Source organism: Sturnira hondurensis, unplaced genomic scaffold (genome assembly GCF_014824575.4).
Source record: "Sturnira hondurensis isolate 20B ecotype Veracruz unplaced genomic scaffold, ASM1482457v3 Scaffold0000648, whole genome shotgun sequence".
NCBI classification, from domain to species: domain Eukaryota; kingdom Metazoa; phylum Chordata; class Mammalia; order Chiroptera; family Phyllostomidae; genus Sturnira; species Sturnira hondurensis.
This window is the reverse complement of record NW_028073279.1, coordinates 12,808,628-12,830,311: the sequence shown is the minus strand read 5'-3', so window position 1 is coordinate 12,830,311 and position 21,684 is coordinate 12,808,628. Positions and strand designations below refer to the sequence as shown.

The 21,684-nt window shown below is 38.2% G+C and overlaps 1 long non-coding RNA gene across 1 annotated transcript in view; it reads right to left on the bottom strand.

Moving 5' to 3' along the window:
* Positions 1-21,684, bottom strand: part of LOC118985323 (uncharacterized) — a 77,228-nt gene that overhangs the window by 6,958 nt on the left and 48,586 nt on the right. Inside the window, exon 2 of the long non-coding RNA XR_005066097.1 lies at positions 13,849-14,000. This is a non-coding gene — a long non-coding RNA (uncharacterized LOC118985323). The remainder of the gene's footprint in view (positions 1-13,848; positions 14,001-21,684) is intronic.

The window sequence follows — 21,684 nt, the reverse complement described above, 5'->3', positions numbered from 1 at the left end:
TTAGGTGTTTTATCAATAAGTATCAGTTTTTATTTTCTTTTGTGTTTTATAAGTTTGTCTATATCTGCATTAAAGATGGCTTCTATCTGCATTAAAGATGGCTTCTGCAGATTTATTTTTTATTTCTCCATGAAATAATTGTCTTTCGTAGGTATTTGGAACTGTTCAATATTATCCAAACAGAAACTATGAAGTTATTCCTCAAATGGGAAGCATTTATTTCATTATTTTAGATTGTTTGGGAAGATATAATATGATATTTACAAGATCAGTAGATTTGATAGTGATGATCATCTTAAATATACCTGGGTTTCAAATATAGGAAAAATATGTGAAAGTATTTTAGAAGCTGCAAAGTCACATAACAATATAAGATATTTATATTCTTTTCAAAGGCTGTGTGACTCATTTTCACTATTAGGCTTGTTATCAAAAATTGCTTGGGAAACATATGTGTATCTCCAGACTCTTCCCCACTGCGTGTCATGGGCTCCAGACAGTTACTATCACACAGACTAATATTATGAAAAACTGGGTTGTATTTTCAGGGATTCTTTAATCAAGATTCTGTTGTTTTCTGTAGTACTTCATTTTAATATGTTTTTAAATATCATAGAAGAAAATAATTTACCCACTATCCCGTATCTTTGCCTATCTCCAAGCCACAAACAGCAAGAGAGATGTAAATATGAATCCTAGGTTCACCACTTCCTGCCCCCGTGACCCTAGACTGTTATGTGATCTCTCTGAGCCTCAGTTTCCTCATTAATGAAATGAAAGTAATGTCTATCTCAGTGTCATGAAGAATGAAATAGATAAATGTACCCTTTAAATATAAAAGTATAGAACCATATGGTCTTTCATCTTTATGGAAGTCTGACTGGACACAGAAAACCACCCAATCACACATATTCCAAACAAATGTAGATTATACCTTGTAATTTCAAAAGCAAGCAGATACATTGCAGCTTTTGAATGGAAGAAAGGTTTTCAGGTTATCTCTTCAGTCATGGACCCTGAAGACCTTCCATTCAAAAGCTGCAATGTATCTGCTTGCTTTTGAAATTACAAGGTGTAATCTACATTTGTTTGGAATATGTGTGATTGGGTGGTTTTCTGTGTCCAGTCAGACTACCAGAAAGATGAAAGACTGTATGGTCTTTTGGGTTCCAGGTCTGAAGAGATAACCTGAAACCAGAGTGCTTTATAGGAAGTAAAGCTTAATTACAGGTTCATGGAATATCTGAACCACATATATGTCTAATGTCTGTGTCTGTAATACTTGAGTGGGGTATGATGTTAAGACCACAGGCCTCTTAAGGAATTGGAGCTGAGCTGTCCATATAAAGCAAGGAACCTAGAAGTTTATCCCATTAATGGAATCACCTTAAAACAAAACAAAACAACAACCAAAACCTGGACCCTGGTTGGGGATGCAGCATAGATCCATCAGCAAGAGATATGAGTGAATAACCCAACAAAAATAAGAACCTTAAGTCTCTGTTATGCTCAGGTGGGAGGTTTATATTTGAATTTTTTGCCTCTTATATAAAAACGAAACTGGGGAATTAACTTACAAAATTGGTCTGGAATGGTGACACCCCATAGGGACTCCAAGAAAGGCAAACGAGAAACCTCCATTTAATGCCACCTCTACTGCCCAGAGCTCTTGCTCCTATGGGAGGGCCCTGCTAACACATGGCCATGCAGAACGGGCAAGAAAAGAAGAACGAGAATGTATAAGCAGATAGAAGAGATGGAATTAATACTCAGAACCACGCATAAAGACTGATCTGAAAGAGATTTTAAATATATTTAAAGCCTTCAAATATTTACAAGGAGAGTGTAACAAGAACCAGGATATTATGAATAAGAAACAGTATCTAAAATTGAAAATATGATTACTGAAGTAAGTTATCTATGGGTGAGTAAAACATGAACTTTAAAAGTACCTAGATGAGAGGACTGGAAGGCAGATCCCTAGTATAGTATGTTGTAGAGGAGACACTGTAAATATTAGTTCCCTTCTTTTTCCTCCATCATCACCTCCCTCCATTCACATCTCCTGTTGTTGGCACAAAGCGACATAAACAGTATGAACTCCACTTCTACTTTAATTTGACTGTGCCCATGGGAGAAATAGACTGTTGTCTATTTAATCTCTTTAATAATAGAGGCAGGGAAGAAAGATGTAGTAAAATACTTACCTTATTAATGATTATAGGGAGTAATTTCTCTGGCTATGATCTAGTAGCAAGTATATAGGGTAGTAGTTTCTGTGGTAATTGCTAGTGCATGCATTTCATCTGAGAAGAGAAAGAATAGAAAGGAAGGAGCCTCGTGTTCTCAGGTGAGATTTGAAACTAAATGTGTTTGTCAAAAATTGAGTTCAGTTAAAGGGTATAATTTGATTTAAAAATGTATGGTATGGGGTTTGATTTTATTTAAAATTTCTGTTGCATAAGTGATCAATTAATAGCAACAGGTAAAGAACTATTTTCATGTTTAGAAATTTACTTTTTATTTTAAAAGTTTTCATTAATGTTTTCCATAGTTGGTGAATCAGCAATTTCCCAAGAAGCTGATGACATGGCAATGGAAAGAGAGAAATATGTTGATGAGCTGAGAAAAGCATTGTTGTCAGGAGCAGGACCGGCCACTGCGTACACGTTTCATTTTCCTAAAGAGTCTTGTCATTTCTCCTTTGAGAAAAACCTGAAAGATGTTTCAGTAAGTAAAACTTTCTGAAGTGTGGTGTGATGTCAGAGCTCTTATGGGGAGTTATTGAAGTAATTAGCATATTATTCCCAGAATACCTCAGAAATAAAAGTTTGAAAAGTACTTGATTTCCAAGTTGGAAGAATGCTTCAAAGTTACAGTCAATGCTTTATCTTAATGAATTATGAAAACTAATTATGGGAGAATGTATTTAGTTTTTAATGCTTTAAATAAGTATTTTAGAGATAATTACATGAATGAGCAGTTCTGAAAAATGAGGTCAAAAGTTTTAGACATTGAGACAAAGTCTATTGAAATAAGTTTGGGGAAATAGTGATGTTAAGAACGAAAGTAATATATTTACCTTTGAGTATTTAATAATCATGCCTTTTTTACTTATTAGAATGTATTTGAAATTATAAAATGATATAATTAAGTATAGTAGGACTTATAATTAGGAATTAAGATGTTTTATTTATATTATCAAACTTAAAAATATTAAAATAGAAATAATTCAAACCAGACTTTCCAAAACTTACACGCTTTACCAATGAGGATATTTACTATTTGTTCTGCTTGGTTCCTACACCAATTCAAACCAAGATAAATGCTGCCAGTGACCAGAGGGGATAGGGGAGGGAATTTCAGGGGAAATAGGGGAGGGATTTAGAGGAACATATATAAAGAATACATGGACAACAACCGAGAAGGGTGGAAATGGGAGGGACGGGGAAGCACGGGGGGTGGGATGGGATGGGAGTAACAGACAGAAAACTTTACTTGAAAAATAATTAAATAAAAATTGGGGGGAAAAATAAATAATAAATATCATTGTAATAGTTAATAAAATCATAAAAATGTAAAACAAAAAACTATGGTACATTTACACAATGGAATTCTATGCAGCAGAAAGAAAGAAGGAGCTTTTACCCTTTGCAACAGCGTGAATGGAACTGGAAAGCATTATGCTGAGTGAAATAAGCCAGGTGGTGAAAGACAAATACCATATGATCTCACCTTTAACAGGAACCTAAACAACAAAACAAGCAAGCAAGCAAAATATAACAAAAGACACTCAAATAGAGAACAGGCTAACAGTGACCAGAGGGGAGAGGGGAAGGAATTTCAGGGAAAAAGGGGAAAGATTTACAGGAACTAGTATAAAGAACACATGGACAAAAAGTGAGGTGAAAATGAGAGGGAGGTGGGGAGCACTGGGGAGGTGGGCTGGGATGGGCATAAAAGACAGAAAACTGTACTTGAACAACAATTAAATAAATAATTTTTTTAAAAAAAAATTAACAGTGTCTGGCAGCCATGCAATAAATGGTATTATCATCACTAGAAGAAAATGTAGGACTTCCGGCCAAGATGGAGGCATAGGTGGAAACACTGTGTCTCCTCCCACAACCAAGTTTAAAAACAACAGTTTTAGTAACAAAAACACTACCAAACAGAAAATTGCACTATACGGAAGTCCGACAACTACGAACCATTCAGCTAGACCGGTAAGAGAGACAGAGCCAGAGACTGGTGGAGCAGGGTTGCGCAGGAAAACTCAGCCAGACTGACCGAGGGACCCAGGTGTGTGGGCAGCAGTTGGCAGATACCAGGTGTGGGGTTGCGACGGGCAGACCCAGTGAGGGCGTAAGGCGGCAAGCTGGCTGCAGTCACACATTCGCCCACAGATAAACAGGCGAAGGAGTGAGCAGTGAGATGGACCACACAGGCCCCAGCAGCGGGAAGCAGCAGAGGGGACCACCATTGCCCCTTTTTGACCCCGCCCCTACAAACAGTGTCACAACCCAGCGACTTAGTTGCCCCACCCTGGTGAACACCAAGGGCTCTGCCCCTCATATGTAACAGGCACAAACAGACCAAAACATCATGGCTCAAGAAGAACTCAAAGGCCCAGAGCCAATAACTCTAAGCAACCAAGAAATAGCCAGCCTATCAGATGCACAGTTCAAAATACTGGTGATCAGGATGCTCACAGAACTGGTTGATTTTAGTCACAAATTAGAGGAACAAATGAAGGCTAAGCTAAGTGAAAGTAAGGGAAATGCACAGGAAACCAATAGTGATGGAAAGGAAACTGGGACTCAAATCAAGGGAGTGGATGAGAAGGAAGAAAAAAATGACCAAACAGAAAAGAATGAAGAAACAAGAATTTAAAAAAAATGAGAAGAGAGTCTTAGGAACCTTCAGGACATCTTTAAACGTTCCAACAGCCAAATTATAGAGGTACCAGAAGGGGAAGAAGAAGAGCAACAAGTAGAAAACTTATTTGGACAAATAATAAAGGAGAACTTCCTCAATCTGGCAAAGGAAATAGACTTCCAGGAAGTCCAGGAAGCTCAGAGAGTCCCAAACAAGTTGGACCCAGGAAGGAACATACCAAGGCACACCATAATTACATTACCCAAGATTAAAATGAAGGAGAGAATCCTAGAAGCAGAAAGAGATAAGGGGACAGTCACCTACAAAGGAGCTCCCATCAGACTGTCAGCTGACTTCTCAAAAGAGAACTTACAGGCAAGAAGGGGCTGGAAAGAAGTATTCTAAGTCATGAAATCCAAAGACCTACATCTAAGATTGCTCTATCCAGCAAAGCTTTCATTTAGAATGGAAGGGCATGTAAAGTGCTTCTCAGATAAGATCAAATTCAAAAAGTTCATCATCACCAAGCCCTTATTATATGAAATGTTAAAGGGACTTATCTAAGAAAAAGGAGATGAAAAATATGAACTGTGAAAGGGCAGCAAACTCACAGTTATTAACAACCACACCTAAAACAAAAGAAAACCAAGAGGACAGCTAAACCAGGAGCAGAACCATAGAAATGAAGATCACATGGAGGGTTAGCAACAGGGGAGTGGGAGGAGGAGAAGTGGGGAGAAGGTACAGAGAATAAGTAACATAGACAGTAGGTAGAAAATAGAGGGGGGAGGGCAAGAATAGTAGGGGAAATATAGAATCTAAAGAATTTGAGACAAGTGGACATAAACTAAAGGGGGGAATGGTGGGAGAGGGGGTGTGCAGTGGGGAGGGGACTGAAGGGGGGAACAGGACAACTGTAATGGCATAATCCATAAAATATATTTAAAAAAAGAAAATGTAAGTGTGAGTGGATCACAGGTGAACAGAACAAGAGGAATGAACAAACCCTGTGAAACAGAAATTTTAAATGAGATACAATTTTCAAAGTACAGCTGGCAAAACCCTTTTCTCACACATTGTCTCATTGGGCTTTGTCAATCAATTGGGGCTGACCAATTTTACAGATTGAAAAACTGAGGTTCAGCAAGGGTTAGACTATGACTCTGACATGGTTTGTTCATCTTTGATAATACAACAGATGAAAGTAGTGAGGAATTCATCTTCTGGGGGAACTCAGGCCTCAAGAGAGTCTTCTCTTCAGGTCAAAAAGTCAGAAACAGTGGCTGTAAGATAACCCATTATGGAGTCACTAGCTATAAGTTTCCTTAAAGGTCTCCTGTGGAGAACAGTGTTTCTTGAATTTTATGAAGCATCAGAATCCCCTGGAGGGCTTGTTAACCCACTGATTGCTGGGCAGGACCCCCAGAGTATTCAATTCAGTATGTCTAGGGTGGTGCCTGATAATTTGAATTTCTAACAAGTTTCCCATGATGCTTCACAGGAAGTGGTAATAGATCCGTTAATGCTTCAGGACCATACCTTGAGAACCACTGGTCCAGAGAATGGGCCCCAGAATTCAGACCGAGGCTCTGAAATTTAAGTGTGCAGAAGAATCACCTAGGAAGCCTGCTGGAAATGCCTGCTTCCATGATGCAGGTTCAGATACATATGACTCTGATATAGGACTCACCTGTCCTCTTGGAGAAATGTTGATTGGTCAATTCTCTCAAGGTCTTTTTCACATGTGCCCCTAATTATGTATATTTATTTACATATAAGTTATTTACCTACACTACTATACTAACAATACATTACTTACTCTATTTACTATTTTAAATCACAATGTTTTTAATTTTATATAAATATGCATAAATGTTCATACCCCAATGGATTGCCTTACACCCCCACTTTAGGGACCACCAAACTCACCAAGTGCTGTTAAAAGATTGCTCCACAAATTAGCAGCATCAGCATCATGGGATCTTGTTAGGGGTGTATGTTCACAGCTCCACCCCAGACCTAGTGAATAATAATCTCTGGGGCTGGGGCAATGGGTGTTTTAACAAGCTCCCCATGTGATTCTATTGACAATTTTTGATGGCTAAATAGATGATACTCAGTGGTCTTGGCTCTAAGGTGAAGACTGATGGGACAGAAGCACAGTCACAAGGTACAGTTCAGCTAGGTCAAGTGCTTGAACTCTAAGGTACAGGATTTCCCACTGGAATTTACTTTGTTTAACAAATAATTTTGAGCCAATAATAATCATATTATTATCCAGAAATCTTGTGGTTTTTATGACGCTATTTTCGCACCAAAAAAGCCCTCATTAGATGAAATAAAAAGCCCTGATTTTGTTTGTCAAAAAAATTATTGATTCCTATGAAGTTCAGGAAAATCTACCTGGTCAGAAGAACTCAACCTTCCCAGTTTGCCTACGGCCACAGGTATTCCCAGGTTACAGGACTTCCTGTACTTAAACCAGGCAAATCCTGGGAAGATCAAGACAAGTTGGTCATCTCTCTTGGACTCCATTATGACAGTGGTTGATATCTTTAAAAAAATCAACTATTTTCTCTATGCCTGCCAGCTATACAACCCCTGCATAAGGTGGGTGTGGACGGAACAAAACAGCCCGAGACTTGAAGACCTGGTCTGACAGTCATACAGCAGTGTGACATGCAGCCAAGTCAGTTAATCTGTGCAGAACGGGGAGCAAAAGCCCCTGCCTCCCACACCTCACAGGACAATCGTCAAGGTCAGAGAGGTGGTGTTACAAAGGCACTTTATGCATAACAAAGTGGTCTAGGAATATAAGGGATGGCCATTTGACATCATGGAAAGAGTGCAGACTTTTGTACAGGCATATCCTACTTCAACTTTAGCACTACCTCGGCACATTATTTTATCTCTCTGAGACAATTCTCATCTGTAAAATGGGGATTCAAATTACCTTTCTCATAGAATATTGAGAAGATTAAACGAGATGGTGGTTGCTAAGTGCCTGGCATATTTGGAACTACAAAGTATTAGTTCCCTTCCCCATGATTATAAGACATTCAAAGACTTAATGATAGTTTTTTGCAGTTAATGCAATGAATAGCATCATTATGCTTGCTTCCTGAAGTGAAAAGCCACAAAACACTCCTCCCTGCTCCCAGGGCCCCTTTGATGTGGCAGGGGGTGGGAAAGGATGTTACTTCCACTTGGTATAACCAAGCCAGAAAAGGTTGTCCAGTTCCTACCCACAGAGGAATGCAGTGAGCTACTGCTTAGAGAGGCCTGGAGCTGAAATTCATGGTGACCTTTGCATCTGGGCATGCCAAATTTGCAGCTTCTGCACCTATTTAATCATTCCCTCAGTAAATTTTACCTAATATGAATAGGTTGTTTTCAAATAATTTCAAAAGATGTATATAAAAATTTTAAAAATACATGAGCACAACCTGTCCTTCCAGGGGAGAAATGAGTGCCTTGAATTTAATGTCTCTTTCAGGCAGGGATTTTGCAACATTTCATTTCTGAAGGATTTCATCTATTCATCAAGCATTTAACTGAGCCAGATATCCCATGTTTTGAGCATCTACTTTGTGCCAGGCTTGGCACACAATAGATCTGAACAGTTTCTGCTTGGCAAGAAGGTCACAGATACAAATGAACAGAGTTACAATCCACAGTGGAAAAAAACGTATTAGTAGAGGTAGGTCTGAGGGATGGCGGTGACAAAAAGGAGGTTTAGAGGCCACACCGAGGGACGTGTTAGGAATAGACCACAGTCTCTAAATTAAGCGTGCACCAGGATTGATGGAAATTATCCCCTACTATCCATTGTCTTTGCCTTGGCACACAGTCTCTTCCAGGGATCCTGAGAGCAAACTGTGGCCAGTTGGATCTGGGCATCAGTTGTGTGTGTTATGTCCAGGCTCCACCTTTAAAGGAAAAGGCATGTTTGCCTCTTCCCCTCTCTGCCTTCATTCTGGATGGAATCCAGGCATGGTGGTGAGCAGTCTTGGACCATGTGGCTGAGAGTATCACATAGGAAGGTCAGAGTAACAAGAGAGAAGAGGCCTGGGTTCTTCCTTCATGAATTCATAAAGCAGAGCTACCCCAGCAATAGGACATCTACGTGGCAGAGAATTGAAGGTCTACCTTACATACGTCTCTATTATGTTGGGTCTCTGTTACAGGCAGTCATACCAATATGCTTTAACACTGCCTATAGTGTAAGTCTGGCTGAATTCTGTTTATTTCAATGGGCAAATATTTCAAATATAAGATATATGCAAACACTAGCTGTTATAGAATGATGAATTATAATCAGAAGCCCAGTGGGCACTTCTGTGAGTCCTCCAATACCTGGCATGTCACTCAGAAGCTACAGCCTAGAATCTACTAGGTCTCTATCTGGGGAGGCCAGTGTTGGACTATTCTTGGCTCCCAGCTCCTGCTGTTCTATTCTTCTCCTAGGACAAGTTGCTTGAGACTCAAGTACAAACCCTAGAGCTACCTGAGGTAGGGTCGTGTGAGTAGCTCCAGGGCCACCTCCTATATCTCAGTTCCAGTTTTCTCTCACCATAGATCAGGATATTTTATGTTAGTTCTGTGGCTTTTTCCTGCCTCAGATAAAGTTCCTGAATTCCTGTGTCAAATCTAAACTCTAGGCCATGAGCCCCAGGAGCAGGGACTCTATTCGTTTATACTTCTATCCCCAGCTAGCCCAGGACCTAGCACAGCACAGTGTTAATGTTCAACTTTTGCTGAATATTAAAAGGACAAAAATGTAAATGAAGTGCACCTTTCTACCACTTCCCTCTCAGGAGGCTTTCCTATTTTTCCAAGCCTCTTCCAAAGACTAGAGGACTGTCAAGGAATACTATTGACTGGCCTGCACCCTCTGGGTACCCTTCTGCAGCTCAGCTAGACTCCCAGGCTGGCATATTTAATTCACATATGTTTGAAAATCTCACTTTCTTGTACTGAGAAAATATTGCATACTTTTCCTCCTAGGCAAGAAAGTGCCTTACTGATTTTTGCAGGCTGGGATTCAAAAGACAAAGGCTGGGAATGAGGCAGATGGTCAAGGCCATGGAAAACAGAGGAAAGAAGAATCGAAGTCTCTATCCTGAGTAAAGGTTGGCCTTGGATAAAAGTATAGTCAAAATATCAAGTTCAGTATAATGGCCAGAGATCAAATGTGAGCTCTGAACTACCAAGTTTGCTCCAAGAGAATAGTCAGGACAGAGTTAGAGCAACCAGAAAGCAGAGACTGGAAAGGTGAAGAGCAAGAAAACTTTTCTGGGTTTTCTCTGGGAAGGGTATGGATGAGAAGAGAGCTATAAAGGCCTCTGAGGTAGATCAGACATGCCCGGTGGCCTGCTCAGACTATCACTTGCAATCATATTCTTTGGTGATTCTAACTGTCTGTCATAAAGAACATTCCCTCATCATCTCATTCCAGGCCTTTCAAAACACATATTCCAAGATGGAATTGGAAGTGCAAGTGATTTATCGAGGACAAGGCCTGTGTAAGTTAAAGAGAGAAGAAGAGGTAGGCAATGCTGCAATGTAGATCTGATATCTGTGAAAGGAGAAGGGGAGACAGAGGATTGAGTATACAGAGCCTCAGACTGGTTCAACTCTGAGAAAGTCTCCACTAGGTCAATGGGAGCTTCATTGCAAAGATTGCTGTTGCCGGGTTGTTGGGTCGGGCAAAAATGGCATCTAGCTTCATTGCTGATACACAGTGCCTTTATTTACAGTTCCCAAATGGCCTTAGAGAAAATCCAAACTGGGAGTTGCCTTAGAGATGGGCAATATTCTTCAAAAGAACTTTCTGCCATGATGGAAATCTCTCATATTTTCCCTATCCAATATGGTAGCTACTAAACACATGGAGCTGCCAACTACATGAAATGTGACTAAAGATCTGACTGTTGTATTTAACTAATTTAAATTTAAATTTAAGAAATCGTATGTGGCTACCATATTAGACAACGTAGATCCACATCCCAAGTTTTTAAAGGCAACGTGAAACATATCCAAACACATACAGGAAGTTAAGGGCAGCCCCATATCTTGAACCAGTCTTTCTTTCTAAGTACAGCCTTCTCTAAATTAACCACTTCTGAATCATGACATAGAACATAGTACTTTTATTTAGAAAACTGGCCCTTCATTTGCAAGTTGTTTCAGATATTTAAGAGGTCACAGACTCTGATCTTCCTGCAAGTACTTAGCTGGTAATTTCATGCCCAAAGATGTTTCTTTCTTTATGACCAATCTCTTCCTCCATTCTTCTTCTTTTCCTTGTACTTTGGCATGGCCCCTCTGACCTTTACTGCATAAGTTTTCTGATCTCCTTCACTTCCAACTTAAGTGCTCCTCTATTATTGCGTAGACCCTGCCATCTGCCCCCAACACTGTACCCAAGCATGCTGCCCTTGTGAGTTGAAAGTTCCCCTGCATGGTCATGATTGCTGCCTTTGTGTTAATCCAGCTAAAGCTCCTGCTGAGCCCAGGTCTTGGATTCCCTCCTGGGCCTTTCCCTGTTCCCTGACTTAATCCCACTCCATCACCTGCAGCCCAGATGGAGAGACCACAAATCCCCAGGAATGCATTCCTAGCAGAGGACACGTGATTGCTTCAAGGTTTATCATTCATTCCAAGACCTGGAATCTGGCCGCCTGGAAGAGTACATACTTCCTCTGGGCCCAAGATAAGAGAACACTATTCCTATATCATCTGAAACATAGAGGCCTTCACTGTAGCTAAACATCTCAAAACAAAAAATGACTTTTAGAGCTCCCCCCACTCTTCCCTAGCCTGCTCATGATGAATAAATTACCATCAGTTGTACAACCAAAACACATTGTTCTCATGTGATCTTTCTCCTTTTTTACCTTGGATTGCTTCAACTCCAAATGCTTATTACACCCAGACCTCTCAATTCCTTCTTTTCTGCAATAGTATCTTCTGGCTTTTTAACTTACTACTCTTCATCTAAAGATGATTTACAGAATTGGTAAGTAAGAATATCAGGCAATACAGAACAGAAATGATGTGTTGGTCTCAGAGTTTTAGGACTTCCTTTCAAAATGAAAAGTATCTCCTGGGATTCCCTTTAACATAGAGCTTGGCAGATGCTATGCTGGGCTGACTCACTGTGGGTTTACTATCTACATTAACCCAGGAAATGTAAAAAATGACCACCTTTAATAATATAAGTTACAGATTTTTATGCCTGTGGTACACCTGGGACTATGCTAGGAACAGCTCTGTTTTAAAAATCTCCACAATACATACAAATTCATCAAAGGTAGCTTTTTATTTGGTTTGTAACTCTGTCTTTTAGACACTGAGTGTAATACTACAGGACCAATTTCATAAGGCAGAGAACATTATATAGAGAGTGACATTATAAGGTAAATCATTCAAACCAGGACCATTTTGTAAGTGAAAAGGCACATCATTAATAATTATGGTGAGATAAAGGAGTAAACAAGGATCATTGCTGCAAACCCATGTGTAGTCACTCTTCTCTGTTAAAGCCCTTGTCCATTTTATCCTCCTCTGGTCAGGGAGATGTGGAGACGTGGAGATACTCACACAGTCCATCCCCACTACGCGTTGAGTGCTGAGTGCTCTGGGACACTGCTAAGGAACTGGAATGCAAAGAGGTGAAAGGGTAAATTAAGCCAAGAACCTTGAGAAAACCTGGGCATGAATGCTAATTCTGAAGGGGCCACCAAACCTAGCAACATGAGCTGGGGCTAAAGGAAGTCATTTAGAAAAGTCTAGTCACACTGAAGGACATGCAAGTCTGAATCTAAGTCATGGCTTCACTCACCATTAGCCTGTGAGGATGGTGTGGGCATAGGTGTGGGTCACTTTAAAAGCCACCAGAAATCTCCTGGCTGCCCAGGTGCGACTGCTAATGATTCCAGAGGTATTTCATTCTAGAAGGAAGCAGCCTGCGTTATAAATACAACAGACATCTAGAAGTAAAAGTCCTTAACCTTTACTGTACACAGGTGGTACAGAGGTTAAACATCATTTATTCTGGAATGTAGAAGGTAAATAGCCATAGTAAGTGTGAGAACATTTTTTTTTTTATTTTTCTAGTTTTGCTGATAAGTCTCTTGAGATTCTGTTGGTGTTAATATTTATGGCCCTATTGTGAGGGCAGGTGACTGGGAGTATTCGAAGTTATATAAGTAAATAAATAAATACCAAGGAATCTTCAGCACACCACATTTCTGTCCCAGCCTGCCTGTATATATGTGGAAAATAAAATTCTTTTTTGAGACATTGAAATATTGACTTCAGACAGTTACTTAGAAGAGAAGAGAACATATAAGATGACAGGCTCATTTTCCACAGGTGTTCTTTCTGTGGTCCAATGCCTTTTATTAGAAATTTAAGAAGGAAGGCTACTATAGAAAATAGAGCCATATTCTTACATAACATTTGGGCTATGAAAAGTAAGGAAACTGAGGCTCAGAGACATAGCTAATGCCACAGAGATAGATAATATTAGAGTGGGAATTAAAGTTGACTTTTACTTATTTACACACAGTTCAGTATAGATTTATTGGCAGCTTGGTGAGGTATAGTGGTCAGTTAGACCCTATCTCGGTTCCACTTTTTCCAACTCTAGGAACTCAACTGAGGCCCTCTATAATGAGTATCTTTTTTTATACTCACACAAGGATATATATTTTCATTAATTTTAGATACAGAGGAAAGGAGAGAGAGAGAAAGAAAGAGAAACACCTACGTGAGAGAGAAACACCAATTGGCTGCCTCCCACCCATGCCCCAAACAGTGATTAAACTATCAGGTTTTTGGTGCATAGGGTGATACTCCAACCAACTGAGCCACCCAGCCAGGGCTACAATGAGTATCTTAATATTTATTTCATAACACAGTTATCAAGAAAAAATGAGATTATGTTGATAAATTATCAAGTACCTTGCCTAGGATTCAGTACTTCCTTGTCTATTGCTGTGGCTGAGACAATTTCCATCTCATTGGTGGTTACAGTCAATTCAAATCATGTGGATCTCCTCCATCCATCACCCATTCATAGGAGAATATACAAAGTCTTTTGACATAAAAATCACCTGATCAAGAGAACAAGAATACAAATCACAAATTGGGAGAAAATATTTTTAAAAGATACCTCTAATAAAGTACTAATCTAAAATTTATAAAGAACTCTTAAAACCTAACAATGAGAAAACAAATAACCTGATTGCAAAACATAACCAGAGATACTGAAATTAAGAACAAACTGACAATAACCGAAAGGGAGGTGGGAGGGGATAATGGGGGGGGAAGGATTTTCAGGAACATGTATAAAGGACACATGGACAAAACCAAAGGTGGGTAGGATCAAGGGTGGGAAGTGGGGATGGCTGGGGTTGAGGGGAGTCATGGGGGGGGGGTTGGAATGGAGACAACTGTACTTGAACAGCAATTCAAAAAAAGTTAAAAAAAAATGTGTTTTGCCATTAAAAAAGATAGACCTTAACAGACATCTCAGCACAGAAGATACACAGATGGCAAACAAGTGTATGAAAAGATTCTCCACATATGTCATCAATAAAATGAAAGTTAAAAAAACAATGAAATACCACTGCTGAAGAGGATGCAGAGCCATGAGAATTCTCTTTCACTGTGGGTAGAAATGCAAAATGGCACAGCCACTTTGGAAGACAATTTGGTTATTTCTAATTTCTAACTAAATATACTCTTACTATACTCATGTTCCTTAGCATTTATTCAAAGGAGTTGAAACTTATGTCTACACAAAAGAAACCCTCCTCATAAACATTTATAGCAGTTTTATTCATAAATGCCCAAGCCTGGATTTTATAAGATATCCTTTAATTGGTGAATGAATAAATAAATTGTGGTACATCCAGACAAAGGAATATTAGTCAGTATTAAAAAGAAATGTACTACCAAGCTATGAGAAGACACAGAAAAACCTATGTTGCCAAAGTGTTAGGGGAATGAACAGAGATAAATAAGTAAACCACAGAGGATTTTTAGGGCAGTGAAAACACTCTGGGTGATACCATAATGATGGATTGATGTCATTATACATTTGTCAAACCCATGGAATGTACAAATCCAAAGATGAGCCATAGTGTAAATTATGGACATTGGGTGATTACGATGTGCTGATATAGCTTCAACAAGTGTAACAAATATACTTCTCTGGTTGAGGATGTTGATCATGCTGAGGCTATGCACGGTAGGAAGCCAAAGGTATATGAGAAATCTCTGTACCTTTATCTCGATTTTACTGTAAACTTAAAACTGCAAAAAAAAAAGGACAGGGCAGGAGAGAGCAACAGGGGAAAAGGTAGGACAACTGTAACTAAACACATTTGAATCATTTGTCCAGCAGGATTGGAGTGAAGCCCAGGAATATGTATTTTAATTTTCATTCCTGTCTCACTTTCACTCTCACCCTCTCACTCCTAGACTCAAATGCAACTGAACTACAGACCACACTTGGAAAAATTCTAATAGAGAAAAAATAGTTTAATGCACTATTCCAATAGTTCCTAAAATTTTCTGTACTTTAAATTAAAATATGAAGAAAATGCAAGCTACAAATTTACAAATCCTTCACCCACACTAATTTAGTAAGATGGGTCTGACATCTGTATTTCAGTAAGTTCACTGGTGATTCTGATACTTAACTGGATTTGGGAAGCACTGCTTTACTTATGCTGTGGGACTGTGGTCTCGTCCACTCTAATTTCAATGGCAAATTTGCATCAAATTTTTCAGAGCCATTTTACATTAGATGTACTTTCCTATAAGCATGGAAGGATTTTGCTATCATTCCAAACAGAGAGTTTTGTGCAATAAGGCATTGCCTTCAGGTGTTCATAATGACTTTGTTTTCCACAGCCAGTAGGATTTGAGGCTGGTTTTCATGTTTGTTTGTTTGTGTTCATTTATTTTTAAATAAACACAATTCATAGGTAATAGCAAAATTTTTTAAATTCAAATATGTTAATTTAATTATGGAGAAAAGGTGAAAAGAGGCACAATGAGGCTCACAGATTACCACCTGGTTTTTAGACATGATGAGAAATAGTGGAATTTACAATCTTTAAATTAAAATAATGGCTATTTTTTCCATTTCATGTCTCCACCATTAAATGTAGCCCACCTTCCCAGACACTAGGTTGAAGTAGATCCGTGAAGGCCAAGACTTTAATATTTGCTCCCCATAAATGTCTGTGATAACCCTTCACACATTCACAGCTTGCTGGTCTTCTTTGTTCTCTGCACTTCTCCCAATCTTGAAATCATATTCCAGTTTCCAAATACATGAGGAAATCTTTCACTTTTTACACCCAACTTCCTGCTCAGATTTAATCTATATATGATGAACTACCCACATTTTCAGCTTTGAGTGAGAAACTTCTTCCTGCAGCACTAAAGCCCAGAAACCAATCAACTCCATTCCTCCAGAATGAGAGGTTTTCAAACTCTTTAATGGCATTCCAGTAAAACGCGTAGACCACAAAAGCTTCTGCTGAGCAGATAACCAGCAGTGAACTGTAGAAACACTCTGAAACTCTTCATCACTGCACACATTCTGGACTAGACCCCTAGATTCCCATTGTTGAAAATAATCAAATTCATCTTTCTACATCTGGATATTAAATTTTCAGGAACTTTCATATTTATATTGAACAAGAATCACAAAATATTGATTTTAACTCTGCTTTGAAAGAATGCCTGGAGAAATAGAAGGGGAAATCAATTTGCTGAAGAAAAATTTCAAACCTGTAAAATGTGTGTCTCTCTAACACACTCCTAGTCAGTCTGTTGGGTTAGCCTTTGAAGAAAGATGATAATTCCAAAAACAGTTTGATTTTATTTATATCATTGGCCTTCATAGTGTGTCTTTCATGGTTTCCTATAACCATTTACTTATCTCAGTGAACTCCATCTACAAGAAGCTACATCACCAAAGGGTCCTATCACTGGCAAGTGATTTGCTTAATTTGTGCTTTTTATTAGAATATTTTAGAAATTCCTAAAAGAATTAATTATAACTATTTATGAATGTTAATTAGTAATTAAACATTTACTATTTACCTAATATAATAGATGGTATTTTAAACCAATGTATTTCTCACTCCATTATAAGTCACTTTGCCCTGGAAATCACGAATACTAAACAAACTACAAAAACATGAATCTTTTGTCAATCCCAAGCAGATGCTCTTGAAATCTTACAAAGTCCATAGTTTCAAAAGCCAAGATTTGTGAGAAGAAAAAGAACTGAATTATAATAATGCCCTTTACACACAATAAAATCCCGTCTTTCTTAGACCATAGAAAATACTGTTTGTTCATTTTTATGATGATAATGCCCATATTGATTGCTCTTTTTATGACAGGTACTGTTTTGCCTCTATTGATTCCTTTCAACCCAACAGTAGTCTTCATTTCATTTGTTTACCATGTTGCCCCAATATCCCAGAACATAGCCTGTTCAAAACAGTGGGCATTTAATAAGTGTCCTAGGTAGATGAATGACTTTATGAGATATTTACCATTGTATAGTTTTTGCAGATAAAGAAACAGAGGCAGAGAGGAATTAACTATCTTTTCCAAGATTTTATAGTCAATAGTGAGAACCAGAATTCACAATAATGAAACATTCCCATAAACATCACATGAGATGCTCAAAGTGATTACAGAGAAAAACCACTCTCGGAATCAAAGCAAAGAACCAGCTTATTAAACATTGACTCTGCCAGGTATCCAGACAGGTATTTTACCTGTATCAGCACAATTAACCCCACAGTAATAATTCAACATTGTGATTGCAACTTTAAAAGTTGGAAACAAGCCCAGAAAAACTGAGTGACAAAAAAGGGAAATTGTAGAAACAAGATTAAAATTCAGATCTGCCTGTTTATGAAATCCTTGTGAAGTCTTTGTTCTTGTCTTCACTCTTGCCCACCACCAAATAATGTTATTTAAAGCAGCTTCTTCATCAGTATCTTTGAAAATCTCTCCCTCTTTCTTCCTTATACTCATTTATTTTCTCTCACTCAGGCATGGGAACCACAGAATGAAATTCAAAAATTTCTCCTTTGTTTCTACTCAAGATGAAAATAAAAGAATCTATTACCTGCTCTACCAGCACCTTGCTATGAAAAAAAGAGAAATGGAAAACTCTCTCAGTGCTACACGCTTATGGATGTACTCATTTTTAATTGCATTTTTTCAATTGCCATTTATTCCCCCTATACCCTCTCCCCTGCCATAATCACCACATTGTTGTCCATGTTCATGGTCTTTTTTTCCTTTTGCTCAATCCCCCTTAGAGCTGTCAGACTGTCTCTATTTTCCTTGTTACTTCAGTTTTTTATTAGGTTTCATATATGAGTGAAATCATATTGTATTCATCTTTCTCTGACTGGCTTATTTCACTTAGCATTATATGCTCCAGGTCCATCCATACTGTTGCAAATGGTAAAAATGTTCTTATCTTTTTATGGGCAAATAGTATTTCATTATGTAAATGTCCTGTAGTTGTTTCATCCACTCATCTACTGATGAACACTTGAGCTGCTTCCATATGCCTTGATGATTGTAAATAAATGCTACAATGAACATAGGGGTGCTTGTGTTCTTTCAAATTAGTGTTCCCAGTTTCTTCAGATAAATTCCCAGAAGTGGAATCACTGGGTCATAGGGCAGTTCCATTTTTAATTTTTTGAGGTATCTCCATAGTGCTTTCCACAGTGCCTTAGATGCACTCATTTTAAGTGTCTTCTTTGAAAACACCAAGGAAGCTAAAATCTAATTTAATTTGTCACATGATTTTACTAAATTACTTAACCACATCAAAACATCAATGGCCTCACACTCTGAGAAGCGGACATTGTAAAATTGTTTTCAAATATATAATGCAATCCCTCAGGTGCTTGAAACAGGGACACCCATCTCTGAACATAAAGCTTCCTTTATACTTCTGAAATCAAAACAACAAAGCCATTATTTCAGAGACTGGATGAAATACCAGAGCTATTTCTTTTCTTTGTTTGATTTATTTCATCTTTATTGTTTTTTTCCTATTACCATTTAGTCCCCTATACCCTCCTCCCCACAGCAATAACCACACTGTTATTGCAATAACAGCAATAACCTCACTGTCCATGAGTCCTTTTTCCTTTTTACTCAATCCCTCTATCCCCTCTTCTCACTGCCCCCTAACCCCCACCACTAGCTGTCATCATTACCTTCAGTTATTAAAGACATTTAGTAGTCTGGCTATTAATGCATTCTTTTACATTTAATTGTTATTGCATTTTTTGGACTTTAAAAAAAATTTATTTTAATTGTTGTTCAAGTACAATTTTCTGCATTTTACTCCCATCCCAGCCCACCCTCCCCAGTGCTCCCCACCTCCCTCCCATTTCCATCCCTACTTAGTTTTTGTCCATATGTCCTTTATACTAGTTCTTGTAGATCCTTGCCATTTTCCCCTAAAAATCCCTCCCCTCTGGTCACTGTCAGTCTGTTCTCTATTTGAGTGTCCTTGGGTATATTTTGTTTGCTTGTTTATTTTGTTGTTTAGGTTCCTGTTAAAGGTGAAAACATACAGTATTTGTCTGTCACCACCTGGCTTATTTCACTCAGCATAATGCTTTCCAGTTCCATCCATGCTGTTGCAAAGGGTAGGAGCTCTTTCTTTCTTTCTGCTGCATAGAATTCCATTGTGTAAATGAACCATAGTTTTCTGATCTATTATTCACTTACTGCTGGTCACCTAGGTTGCTTCCAACACTTGGATATTGTAAATCATGCTGCTATGAACATTGGGTTGCATAGATTCTTTTGGATTGGTGTTTCAGGGTTCTTGGGATACAATCCTAGCAGTGGAATTGCTGGGTCTAAAGGTAGATCCATTTTTAGTTTTCTTAGAAAATTAAATACTGCTTTCCATAGTGGTTGCACGAGTCTGAAATCCCACCAACAATGAACTAGGGTCTCCTTTTCCCCACAACCTCTCCAACACTTGTTTGTTGCTTTGTTTATGATGGCCATCCTGACTGGTGTAAAGTGCTATCTCACTGTGGTTTTAATTTGCATTTCTCTGATAGCTAGTGATATTGAGCATCTTTTCATGTGTCTCTGGATCCTCTGTATGTCCTCCTTGGAGAAGTGTCTATTCAAGTTCTTTCCCACATTTTAATTGGGCTGCTTGTCTTCTTAGAGTGGAGTCATGTAAGTTCTTTGTATATTTTGGAGATTAAACCCTTGTCTGAGGTATCATTGGGAAATATGTTTTCCCATACAGTTGGTTCTCTTCTTATTTTAATACTGTTTCTTTTAGCTGTGCAGAAGCTTTTTATTTTGATGAGATCCCATTTTTTTAATTCTGTCCTTTATGTCCCTTGCTCAAGGGGACACATCGTTGAAAATGTTGCTGCATAAAATATCTGAGATTTTCCTGCCAATGTTCTCCTCTAGGACTGTAATGGTATCACAGCTTATATTTAAATATTTTATCCACCTTGAATTTATTTTTGTGTATGGTGTAAGTTGGTGCTCGAGTTTCATTTTTTTGCATGTAGCTGTCCAGTTCTTCCAACACCATTTGTTGAAGAGGCTATTTTTACTCCATTTTATGTTGTTGTCCACTTTGTTGAATATTAGTTAACCCTAGAGACTTGGGTTTATTTCTTGGCTCTCCATTCTGTTCCACTGGTTCATGTGTCTGTTTTTATGCCAGTACCAGGCTGTTTTTTACAGTGGTCTTGTAATACAGTTTGGTATTAAGTATTATGATCCCTCCTACTTTGTTCTTCTTTCTCAAAATTGCAGTTGCTATTTGAGGTTGTTTATGGTTCCATATAAATTTTTAAAATATTTGTTCTATGTCTGTGAAATATGCCATTGGTACTTTAATAGGTATTGCATTGAATCTGTAAATTACTTTGGCTAGTATGGACATTCTGATGATGTTATTTCTTCCGACCCATGAACACGGTATATGTTTTCATTTGTTTGTGTCTCCCTTGATTTCTTTCTTCAGTGTTGTGTAGTTTTCTGAATACAGGTTTTTTACCTCCTTGGTTAGGTTTATTCCCAGATATTTTATTTTTGTTTTTGCTATATCAAATGGGATTTTTTTCTTGATTTCTGCTTCTGCTGATTCATTGTTAGTATACAAAAATGCCTTTGATTTCTGGATATTGACTTTGTATCCCACTGTTTTGCCAAATTCATTTATTAGTTTGAGCAGTTTTTTGGCAGAGTCTATAGGATTTTCCATGTATGCTATCATGTCATCTGCAAACAATGACAGTTTTGTTTCCTCCTTTCCAATTTGAATGCCTTTTATTTCCTTTTCGTGCCTAATCGCTGAGGCTGAAACTTCCAATACTATATTAAATAGAAGTGGTGAAAGTGGACAACCTTGTCTTGTTCCTGATCTTAGTGGAAAAGCTTTTAGTTTTTGCTCATAGAGTATGATGTTGGCTGTAAGTCTCTCATAGACGGCTTTTATTATGTTGAGGAATGCTCCCTCTATTCCCACTTTGCTGAGTGTTTTTATCATAAATGAGTGCTATACCTTATCAAATGCTTTACCGCATCTATTGACATGATCATATAATTTTTGTCTTTGCCTTTGTTTATGTGGTTTTAATTTGTTTATGTGATGTATTACATTTATTGATTTGCGAGTATTGAACCATCCTTGCATCCCTGGGATGAATCCCACTTGATCATGGTGTATGATCTTTTTTA